The sequence below is a fragment of the Ictidomys tridecemlineatus genome, chromosome 2 (genome assembly GCF_052094955.1).
Source record: "Ictidomys tridecemlineatus isolate mIctTri1 chromosome 2, mIctTri1.hap1, whole genome shotgun sequence".
NCBI lineage: Eukaryota > Metazoa > Chordata > Mammalia > Rodentia > Sciuridae > Ictidomys > Ictidomys tridecemlineatus.
In genome coordinates, this window is record NC_135478.1 from 119,891,185 (window position 1) to 119,903,532 (window position 12,348).

Below are 12,348 nucleotides of genomic sequence, written 5' to 3' on the forward strand. Positions count from 1 at the left end.
ATCACTATTTCCTTGTGGGTTTAGGACAAAACTTTAGTCACACTGGATACTACCGGATCTCTGCACCACAACATTCAATTCATGGACGTATGTTTCAAAATATAACCAAATTTACAAATTTTAACTATCTCTACCTCACTATCTTTTACCTCCCATCTGGACAATTGCAATTTGACCTCATTAACTCTCCTGCTTCTGTCCTTGCCCTATAACTTTTTATTCTACACACTAGCTATCTCCTTGAAAATGTAAACCAGTCACTTTTAAACCTCCCCTTTACACCTACTAAGCTCATTTGACATGGGTCATGTAGTCGCCACCATGTTCCCTCAAGCACCTGCAACCTTATAGGGGGTCTTTGGGAGTCAAGGATCATTAAACTTGCTGTTATTTTCCTGATAAAAGGAAAATAAACTGTTTTTTCCTGAAGTCACAACAAATAAGCCTATAATTCTCCAGACACAAACAATATATCCTACATTTAAACTCAATTCTGACACTACCAAGAGTTAATACAGACCCCACAGATCAGTGGCTCAGTCATACAAGCCTATCCATCACTTCAGATGATACTCACAAGTAGCTGTCTCCAAGTTACCCACACTTTTGTTCAATTTACCTACACCTTGGAGTTTCCCATGACCACCTCACTGTGTTCCATAATGTGCTGTCACATCTCACAGTGGGAGAACACTTGACTTACTGTTGCAAGTATATTATAAAGAATACAACCCAAGAACAAGCAAATGAAAGAGAAGCATAGAACACAGTGTGTCATAAGGTGGACACAGCGTTCACATCCTTTCTGAGCACTCTACTTTCCCAGCACATCCATGTGCTCACAAACCCAGAAGCTCCTCCAAATCCTATCACTTAGGATTTAATGGAGTTTCTATTGTAAAGACACAATTAAATAAACTTACTGGCCATTGATGATTGTACTTAGTTTCTGGTCCATCTCTTCCCCAGAAATCAGGGGGTATGGCTGAAAGATCCAGCCCTCTAATTTCATGGTTGTTCTGTTAACCAGCCTGCATGCTAATCCATCTAAGGCCTTTCTATCACAAGATACCTATCTAGGCCATAAACAGATACTATAACTCTGGAGAACCCAAGGGACCTAGAAGCTCTTGTGTTAGAAACCAAGAATTAAGAGCAAACAAAAGATGCTACTATCAGCTCAATACTCAGAAAATTAGAAAAGTTTTAGCAGCACTGTGTCAGGAACTGGAGGCAAAGACTAATTATATATAATTCTTATTATATCTCACCCAATATATTCTTCCAAGACCATCACTGGATCTTCCCATTTCAGATATTCTGCTCTATACTTAAGTGGCCCCCTCACCTTGGTCACACTCCCACTTACTATGTTATCTGAAACACCTACATCCAAGTGTACCATTTAATTTACTTGGTGGCTAACTGTCTCCTATTTTCTAATTGTTGATCTTTCCCCACTAGAAGATAATTTCTAACAAAGGGATGTTATAGTATATAGCATTTGTTCCTCTGGCTCCAATATCTAGAAGAGTGTTAATATGTATCAGGTTCTCAGTAAATGCATTTTTAATTAATAAAGGCCTAAAAGTAAGTTAGGTTTCATTTTCTTTCTAAAATCATACAAAGTAGGTAATTCCATATACATTTGAATAAGATGTATGAACTCAGTAGGCATTTAGTACAAGGACACATAGTTGGTAAATAATGAATTCAAATTAATTACAAATATTTGTTTGTTTGTCACCTACTCCAAGCAATATTTTGCTCTTGTCATTGAATGTTGTCTAAGATTTATATGTACAGAATTAAGCTTAGAACTACCAAACTAAGGGTAAATATATATTCTAAAATCCATGGTAATTTATTCTATTCACAGGAAAAAATGAATTTATTTAATCAATATGTATGTGTGTGTATGTATACATGTGTGTATACATATATATGTATATATATATATATATATATATAAGCTTTAAGCTCTTTGAAATATTAACTCAGCCCTCATAACAAACATGAACTTTAGTACTATTACCATTTTATTTTACATATGAGGAAACTGAAGACTGATTCTTTTAAGTATCTTCCTCAAAGATTCCATGAGGAAATATACTACAAGGTTACAGAAAAGAAGAGCCAAGAAACATGTACACAAACACTTGATATATCACAGATGGCACAGCAGATCAGTATATAAAGCAATGTTTTTTGGTAGGGGGGTAATATTGGGGACTGAACACATGAGTGCTGTACCACTGAGTTAAATTCCCAGGCCTTTTTTTTTTCAGACAAGATCCAACTAAATTGCCCTGGCTCACCTTGAACTTACAAATATCTGCCTCAGCCTTGAAAGTCACTGGGATAAAAGGTGTGCACCACCACACCTGGCCAAAGGTTTTCTTTTCAGTAAATGCTGCTACAGCAACTGGTTATCTGTGTGGAGGAAAAATGAAACAGACCTCTACTTCCACTAAATAAAAATTGACACTAAGTGGAATAAGATCAAAAAAGCACAAACCATAAACAAGAAATAGTGATAAATTTTAGCTTGTTAAAATCTTCATTCAAGAAACTATCTTTTTAAAAAAAGAAAAAAAATTAGAATATATTTGAAGCTCACATAAAACAACAAAGTAGTAAAAAAACACATGCATGGACAACTCCTGTAAATTGATGAGGGGAAAAAAAAGATACATGATCTAATAGAAAATGGGCAAATGACCTGAAGTCTTACTTCACAAAAAGAGGAAATACAAAAGATTCTCAAAGTCATGAGTAACCAGAGAAATGCAAATGAAAACCACAATAAGATGCCATTCATTAAATACCCTTGAGATTGACAAAACAAATAAACAAAGAAAACCCTCTACAATAGCAAGTGGGTGGTGAAGATATAGAGCAACAGGAACTCATACTCTTCATGATGGTGCAAATTGGTACAACCACTTTGGAAAACAGTTGCTAACATCTAGTACTACTGAAGATAGGAATTGTCTGTGACTCAGCAATTTCACTCCTAGGTTCATCATCCATTTTAAAAATACAAGTAGCTGTATACCAGGACACATACACAAAAATGTTTATATCTACACTGTAACAGTCCAAAGCTCCAAAATTGGTCATCTGTGACTGAATACGTAACTTGTGGCATAATCATAAAATGGACTTCAATACAGCAAAGAAGATAAAGCACATTCAATTTAGGAATCTCACAAACATTTTAAAAATGAAGCAAAACTCAAAAGAATACATAATAAAAACTAAGATCAGTAGTTACAAGTTCAAATATATTTAGGAAGGCATACACACATGGTAGAAGTATAAATATAAACAAGGAAACTACCCCAAAGTCAAGAGAATGGTTACTTATGTGGAGAAGATGGATGTAACTGGAAAAGGACATGGGTGGTGTCAACATTGCTAGTAATATTCTACTTCTTACCTGGGTGAAGGTTATAACACTGTTTGCTTTATAGTTGTTACTGTGCATGTTTTTATACCCTTTTTGAATGTGTACTTTAAAATAATAATAGGAATACAAGGGCTCTTCGTTATGAAAATATTTGTTATCCAGCTAGGTGCAATGGCACATGCCTACAATCCTAGAAGCCAGGGAGGCTGAGGCAGGAGGATGATAAGTTAGCAAATTTGCAAGGTTCTGTCTCAAAATAAAAATCAAAATATTTGGGGTGTGGGTCTGTGGTAAATCTCCCCTGGGTGCAATTCTCAGTACTAGAGCAATTTTTCTGATCCTAATGCCAGCAACTCTAAGGTTGCTTAGGGAGAAAAATTCATCATGAAAGGACATTTACTAATGTGCTGATCACTAAATGCTAATCACACAAAACTTCTCAACTTGATTAACAACAGCAGTTTCTCTTGCTTTGTAAGAATCCATAAAATATATTTGCAAGTTCATTCCTTCAACAAATATTTACCAACTTCTAAGGCTTGTCAAAGACTGTTCTCAGTGTACCAGCAAGGTCCAAAGTAAAAGGCCAGACAGAGAACCTGAGAACTTTCATTTTCACCCCCATTTGGCCTTGGCCTTCTTACTCTCCTACCAAGTTTTACACACATAGAACCTAAAAGCAGCATTCCAAGGCTCACATCAAGTCATTATCAAAACCATCACCCTAGGGAGGAATCATCCCTTGGATTCATATGATAAAATTAGGGTTTCCTATTTTTAAGTAGGCAGAGATCCCCTTATCAAGAGCTCTCAGTCAAGGCACTAATTGTAACAATGGTGATGATTTTTACACTGCCCAAAGTGGGGTTAAAAACTTTCAAGGATTGCTTTGCCTGGGATCCAGAGACCAGAGGCTTGCGATATTTTAGAAATTATATACTAGATTTTGCATGTATTGTAGTTTTTCTCAGGTTAAAGTCCATACCTTCATGGGATTCTCAAAGTTGTTCAACCAAAAAGAACAGCTGTGATTAAGAACAGCTCCCAACAGTTGAATAGTCGAGCTTTTGAGGGACAAGTCCATGTAGTCACTGCTAGGTTATCTGAATTGAAACCCAGCTGTCCTGACCCCTAGGCCTGTGCTCTCAATGCCCAATACTTACTCTTAGTTCTTTGAAGGCTTCACCTAGAGTGGAGAACTTGTGGCCCTGGTGAGCTTCAATGACCAGATACAGGAAACAGATAAGCTGCCTATCTTTCTAGCAGTTGGGGCTCAAATCAAGTTCCTGATCTGGACACTTCCTCTGGGCCACTCTCTGCTTCCTATCCTATTTCTGGGTGAAATCTGCTTTCTGCCTTGGTGGCATCTCCTCCCTCCTCAGACTCTCTTTTGTTGTCCTCCTCTACCTCCTTTTTTGGTGCATCTTCCATTTCCTTCTCAGGGCCCTCCTCACTCTCTTCATTGCTCTTGTCCTCACTCTCTTCCTCAGCCTCACTCTCATCCTCTGAGTCACTGTCCCCCTCCTGCTTGCTTGCTACCTTTCCTTCCTGCTCCACCTTGGCCTGACCTCTTTTTCTAGGCCCCTCCCTGTTTGCTGGCAAGGTCCAGGTCTGGGTGTCATGAATGTGCTCAGCCAGGTAGTGACCTAGGAACTTCTGCCTGTGCCTTTGGCAGTGCAGTGGCAGTAGCAGAAGCTACATTCTCTGCATCTTTCCTTGTCCCAGAGCCTTCACTGGATGGCACTCATCATGTGCTGTCATGGGGCAGATCCTACAAGGCCACACCCAATCTGGAGGCCAGGTGAGTGCTGTGCCACAGTGGCCTAGGCCTTGGGCCACAGGATTCTAGCTTCCCCTCTCCTGGTGTTGGATCCCCTCAGCAGGAGTCGTCACCATGAGGGGCCATGTGGGTCCCAGAGCAGGACCTAGGGCCTCCCTACTGCCTCCGCCTGCTTCCTGGGTGGTGTGTGTGTGTGTGTGTGTGTGTGTGTGTGTGTGTGTGTGTGTATTTTGCAAAGATTGGAGCCAGGGCCTTTTGCATGCAAAGCATGTGCTCCAATAGTGAGCCACACCCAGCCCTCTATACTTTTTTCATCACAGCATAATGTTTAGGAGACTTAGCTGGAGTTCTGTGTATGAGTAGTTTATATGATCATGGTCCATTGTACAATTGTATCAAAAATGTTTTGTTTTCTGTTGTCAGATGTTTGAATTTTGTTCAACTTTTGGCTCTCAGGAATAATGCTGCCAGTAATGTTCTTATAGAAGTTATTCATGGGCAGTGAACTAATCTCTCATGAGCAAGTGAGGTAGTCCTGAGTCCTAGAGTAGGTATATGTTTGGTTTCATAAGGAACTAACAAATAGCATCCATGAGAGTTCCAGTGACTGCATATTCTCAGCAACCCTTGAGAATGGCCTTTGAAATTTATTAACCATTTTTCTGAGCATCTGTTTGTGGTTTTAATCTGCATTTTTTGGCTCATATTCTGAGCACTGTCAGGATCTATGTTGGTTGTTAGAATGTCTTTTTTGAAGGGCTTGCTTAAATGTTTTGCTCATTTTAACATTGAAATGTCTTTTGCTTATTTATTTGTAGGGTTTCTTAGTATACTCTCTATACAGATTCTGTATTGGTTGGTAGCTGATATATTTACAGTCTTAATGATATCTTTTGATAATGAGATGTTTTTGATTTTAATCAGGCCTGATTTATCAATTTTGTTTTGGTTTAATGTATAGCATGGTGTAATATAAGAAATCTTTACCTACCCCAATCCAATATCAGGAAAAAATTCTGTTTTCATTTGGAAATTTGTTTTAGATTTTGAATATAGATGTAGAATAAACCTAAAAAACCCCGTTTTTTTGGTGTATACCTTGGATGAAGGATAAGAGTTTATTATTCTCCTTGCTCGTGTTATTCCAACACCATTTTTAAAAATACCATCTTGCCCTGTGTAATTGCAGAGGTGATCTTAGATGTAAATGAAGAAAACATGCAGTAATCTCCTTCCTCTTGATTTCTCTGATCCTGCTGCAGCAGGGGCGACCTCTGCAGAAGGGACTGGGCTTAGGGGCAGGGTAAGGGGACTCTATGTACAGTTTGTTCCATTTTTATAATGCCACATAGAGGGTCACTTGTGGGAAAGAGGTGGGATATACCCTGGAAGACTAAAGAGCTCTGCCCTTTGGATCCCTAACCTGTCCTTCTCTTGGACCCCAGGTCCCTTCAGGGTCTAGTCAGCCCCTGCCCACATTTCACTGCGCTGGCCTAGGATCTGTCTGGGACCCCAGCTCAGCTGCCCGTCCTAGGAGGCCCAAGTTCCCTGGGGACCTCACCTGCCCAGCTGGCGCCTCACCTCAGAGGGCAGCTCCGCCTCAAGAATCCCCAGGAGGCTGTAGTTGAGCTAAGGGTTACCCAGGCACAGCAGCCAGAGATGCCAATTTCCCAAGGAGGCAGGAGCTTGGTGCGGGTCCCTCCAGCCCAGGAGCCAACACAGGCCCTCAGAAAGGTGGGAGAGAGGCAGCAATGGCTGCTGGAGGGCTCTGCACTGAGAGCTGGAGCAGGCTGTGAGGGGCCCTGCGTGACAGGAGAGCATTTTCTGCCAATCTCCTCTGCTTTGCGTATTCATAAGACTAAGCTCCGCCTTTGGTTTCTGAAAACCCAGAGAGAAAAATACATTATTCATGAAGAAGCATCGCCCCTCCCAGGAAGGCGGGGCTGATTATTCATGAGACCGAGAGGTCGGTTTGGAAAAGGCCCAGGAACCAGGGCAACAGGTTGAGAGGGAGGCTTTGACCGCTGAGGTGAGCGCTGTCCTGGGCCCTATCTCCAGAGAAAGGGCGCTTGGGCCCTGATAGTCCAGAGCTCTTCATGTTGAAATTTTCTTCTTCTAGAAATTGGAAGTTCAATTTTAAAGTTTTCCCCGAGGGACCTAAATTTTCCGAGGACTAGCGGAAACTCGAGGCTGAGGGGGCGACAGAGGGGAGGCCATGGGTGACACCTGTCCCTCCCTCCCTCCGACTTTCCAACAGGAAAAAATCCAAAGTACAAAAAGCAGATGGAGAAGGAAATAGAAATGTGGTGGGACCCCGTATCCCGCATCCTCCATTGAGCAGCTTAAGGTTGTGTTTGGAGGTGCTGCAGGGACAGGCTGGGTGAGGACCCGCAGCAGCCATCATTAGCCACCAAGCAGCCACAGGCTGTGCCCTGGGAGGAGGTGCCTGTGGAGTTTTGGGAGTCTTCCTCGACCTGCCAGGTTCTCTCCGCCATTGGTGGGTCCCCCTGTAACCACTGCCTTGGTGGGTCCCCCTGTAACCATTGCCTGGTGCAGACCAAGAGATGACCAGGTGGCTCCCAGTCCCCCGGGATGGCCTGGCTCCTCTCTCACCTTGTGGAGGGTTTGCCCCTTAATCTCTGTAGACTTCAGTCCTCCCAACAGACCAGGGCAGCCAATGTCCTGGACCTCAACACTGGCCAATCACCAAAATGTGCCAGGTGTGCCCAGCGCTCCACTGGCTATGCTCCCCTGGTGAAAAGGAAGGAAAAGCTGGTTATTGCCCCTGAAGGGGGTTCAATCTCATTAAGGTGAGACTCCACTCTCTTCCCCATGAACTCAACTATTTGTTGAGAAGACTGTCCTTCTTTTGCTAAGTTCACTTTCCTTTTCTTTAAAATGAAGGGGTCAAACTTATAGTAGAGGAAATTACTGTTCCTTTCTAGCTTTATGAATCTTTCAGCCCACTTTTCCTGATGCTTCCTTTAAGCAAAACTATCCTTTATATCATATATATGTAAAAAGAGGTCATCTAATTGAAATTCAGAATTCATCTGTTGGATACTGACTGTTCAGTTGATAGGAGATTTTCCTGTAAGAACTATGGTTTTAGAAGTTTGATGAAAATGCATAGAAATTCAAAGTGTTAAAAAAATCATTAGTCTATCAAGTATGACTTTTTTGGACAAACTCAACAGATTGTGGGTTTTGCTTCACTTGGAATGGAGGGAAAAAGATGGTTTACTTCTCAATTAAAAAAGCAACAGCTGGCTAATCTTTGTATTGGATTCATAAACTGAAGGGGCAAAATAGTAATTGTGTTATGATTATAAAATAGAGTGTTTGAGGTGGAGGTCAAGAGGTAAGTCTAGAGTCAACTTTTTTTCCCCCCAAAAGATCATGGAAATCTTTATTATCAAGAAGATCATCAATCCTCATCACAGAGAAAACATATCAAACAAAAGTGAATGGATGCCCTATAGAATTTCACATGTTTGTGTATCAAGTATGTAAACAAATATATAAGCAAAAGACATTTTAGAGTTCTGTTCCTAAGATCCATAGTTGAGAAATATCTTTTTAGTTTTTAGATAATGAATCTAAACAAGGTGATATAATACATGTCAGAGCTATTCTCTGAGAATGCGTGAACTCTTGAGTCATACTTCCTGGAGCTGTCAGCCTATGAGCTTTCAAAATTAATCAGGGCTTGTACTTTAGTAGGAGATCTCCACAAAACACTTGCTTAAAGGGAAAAACAATAGAAGCAACCAAATAGTAGAGGTTGAAGGGGCCTGGTTATATTGAGAAATGATTTGGGTCTTTTTCTTGAAACAAGTTCATCCTAAAACACCAGAAAGAGACCCAACCATGTTTAGACACAAGCAAGTAAGAAACCCAACACCTAAGGAGCTATTGATCACTGTATCATATTAGATGAAGTGAAAGAAAAAGGGAATTTTTATTTTCGGGAGACAATCTACAAAAACTCCTACAGTTTAAATCAAAACCTTTGTGTTTTAATTCTCACTTCTGTCACTATATGTCTGACTACCCCTGGAGCAGTCCAGAATTTTTTGGAATCTAGATTTCCTCACCTATAAAATTAAGATATTTGGAGTAGATGACATTTAAAGTTTCTCCTACCTCCAAAATTTTGTTATATTTTCCTAGACCATAAACTCTTTCTTTCTATACTGCTTCTCCATTGGTTCAGCAAATATTTATGGAGCCAATATTTTGTTCCTGTACTGTGACACAATGGATCACATCTTATAAAATTTATAAGAAGTGTTTAAAATAGGCAAATTCATAGAGATGAAAGGTAGAGTAGTAGTTGCTAGGGGCTGAGAGTAGAAGACAGTGAGAGTGATGACTAATGGGACTGGAGTTTCTTTTAGGAGTGATACAAAGATCCTGGAAATTGATAGTGGTGATGGTTGAATGGTAAAGAATGAAATAGATATATACATTTTTGCCCTTATTTTACTTCATGGTATATGGTCAGTATATAAAGGCAACTATGATAGAGTATATTTTGCAATGGGCACATAATCTGGCCTTGATTGTGTTGACAGTGAGAGTCAGGAAATCATTATTTGAGAAAATCATACTAAGCCATCTCCAGTGACTTTGCTCATTCACTACCTTCTTCAAGTATGATTTCATGGCAGTGTCCCCTGATGTTCTTCATTGCAACCCATGAGTGTATTCAGCCTTCCCCCTCCCACCCAGCTTCTCAGACACCCCCCATTCTGTTTTGCTCTGCATTTTTCATGTTCATAGAAATGTAAAGTTGCAATAGAAGTTATTTTTTAAAAGTTTACTTTTGACTGGAATGTAAGGTTTTCTAAGGGAGAGGCTTTCTTAGGTCCCAAGCATTTATCATTTTGATGATGAATGAAAACACAGGGCAACATTACTTTTTATTTCTATGTCCAAAATCCTGGGGTGTAGGGCATGATGTAACACGTGGGGCATGTTGCATCATAAAGGAGGAAACCTAACTTGATGTAGGGCATGCAACATCTAGGGCATGTTGCATCAGAAAAGAGGAAACCTAACTTGATGACTGCTACCCGCTTCCTGGTCCTGGGGCCACATGTGGCTAAGATAGCACCTAGCAATCAACCAGAAGGCATTACTGTGGGGTGACGAAAAATCAGACCACCTCTAGGATAGGCTCAGAATCTCCCCACCCTGCTGACCTTTATCCTCATTGGCTCCTATACATTATATTAGGTGTGTGTTTTCTCAATAAACTGAGATCCTGCTTTGACTGTTCTCCCTGACATGTCTGATTGTCATCCAGGAGGAAGGGCTGGGTGCAGGTGGTCAGTCGACCTTTTCCTTTCTTGGTTCATTTTGGTTGGGGTATGCTCTCCTAATCTCACTTGTAGGTCAGGAGGGAATGGGGGGGTAAAACCCTGACACTGGGGGCTCCTCAGGCTGCTGCGTTGCAGCCTTTCTCCCAGCCACTATGAGAGGAAGCCCAAGCAGCTGCATCTGAACAGCCAAGGGTTGCAGAAGAGGGGGTCAAGGCTTCAAATGAAATGAGGGAAGGAGGGCATTTGAGAGGGAGCAGAGGATTGTCAGGGGAAGGTACAGCAGCAGAACATCCTAGTTTCGCCACGAATATGGGAAGCATGTTCATGTTGCAATCATCTCCCTTCCTGCAGTGAGTTATTTGTCAGTATTTTATTGCCTCACATTTTAAAAGAAATGGAGATCATTATTCATGAATCAATTCAATATTGTTCTCAAAGTTAGATAATGTATTTGTGATAACCCTAAGTTAGCCAGGAATTCTGGGAACATGATTCTCTTGTCTGTTGTTCAAATTGCTGCATTGAGAAGATTGAGCAGCTGCTTGACCATCTGGGTGTGTTCCTACCTCTCAGCATCCTTGCAGGTGACAGGTTTCCTCATTATACAGGTGAGCCCTCAGGGTTAGTTGTCATCATTTGTCAAGGGTATGGCTAGTGCAATCAAACTTCAGACCCCATTCTCTGCTTTGCTTCTTACAGAAAAATAACTTGTGATGGGCCAAACCTGTAAACATTAAATAAGAAACATAGAGGAAGGTTTTAATAATATGCTGATACAAAATCCAGAACCAAGAAAGTGATGTTTGAATATATAACATTAAAACACACTTGTATTCCTCATCATAGTTCTGCAGGTATGAATAAATATCATATTTAAAGTACATGGTGTGTAGCAAATGCCAATAATTGATGCCTGCTGTTTCTTTTTCCACTAAAAATGAATTTGATTGTTGGATGTGTCAGGAGCTGATTAAAACTTTTATACATAAAATATAGTGAAATAGTCTTTCTCCTGCAGAAATAAAGACTCTTAATACTGTGTAAGAGCACAATAAACTAAGAACAATAGCTTCCAGAGTAACATTTTATTTTTTTATTTTTTTAAAGAGAGAGTGAGAGGAGAGAGAGAGAGAGAGAGAGAGAGAGAGAGAGAGAGAGAGAGAGAGAGAGAGAGAGAGAGAATTTTTAATATTTATTTTTAGTTTTCGGTGGACACAACATCCCTGCTGGCATGTGGAGCTGAGGATCGAACCCGGGTCGCACGCATGCCAGGCAAGCGCGCTACCGCTTGAGCCACATCCCCAGCCCCCAGAGTAACATTTTAAATAAAACCACTTTTGTAAGCCGCGCAATTGACTCTTGGCCATTCAGGGAAACAGGATTTACAGATATATTTCACAATGCATTATTTGAGCTTTCATTCAGATATTGCCTTTGTGAAATATCTAAATAAACCTAGAAAGTAATGAAATAGGCTGAAATCCTTTTTCCAGTTATTCTACACAGAAAGATCAGTCCCTCTGTACCAAAAACAAATTGCCTGGATTTTTTTTTCTTCATTCATGTGGCACTTCCTGATGCCCACTAGAGGACAGCAGGCAGGGCCCAAAGCTGAGCTATGAAGCTCTGCCACCAGGAACCAGGGTATTTTTAGAGTCTTGTGAGAATGAGTAAGTCCTGTAACAAGAATAATTCAAGTATCAATAGACGAGATAATTGGGAAACTTTCTTGGAAAATTTTTTCACCTTGTCAATGAAATGATGTTTGGATCTTCAGTGGCATCTTTTTTTAAATTTAAAACCTTGATTGTTTCCTTGATAGATGGGGT

At 40.5% G+C, this 12,348-nt stretch overlaps 1 pseudogene; it reads right to left on the reverse strand.

Moving 5' to 3' along the window:
- Positions 1-4,557: 4,557 nt before the first annotated feature.
- LOC144368517 (tripartite motif-containing protein 44 pseudogene) lies at positions 4,558-7,290 on the reverse strand (annotated as a pseudogene).
- Positions 7,291-12,348: the final 5,058 nt, after the last annotated feature.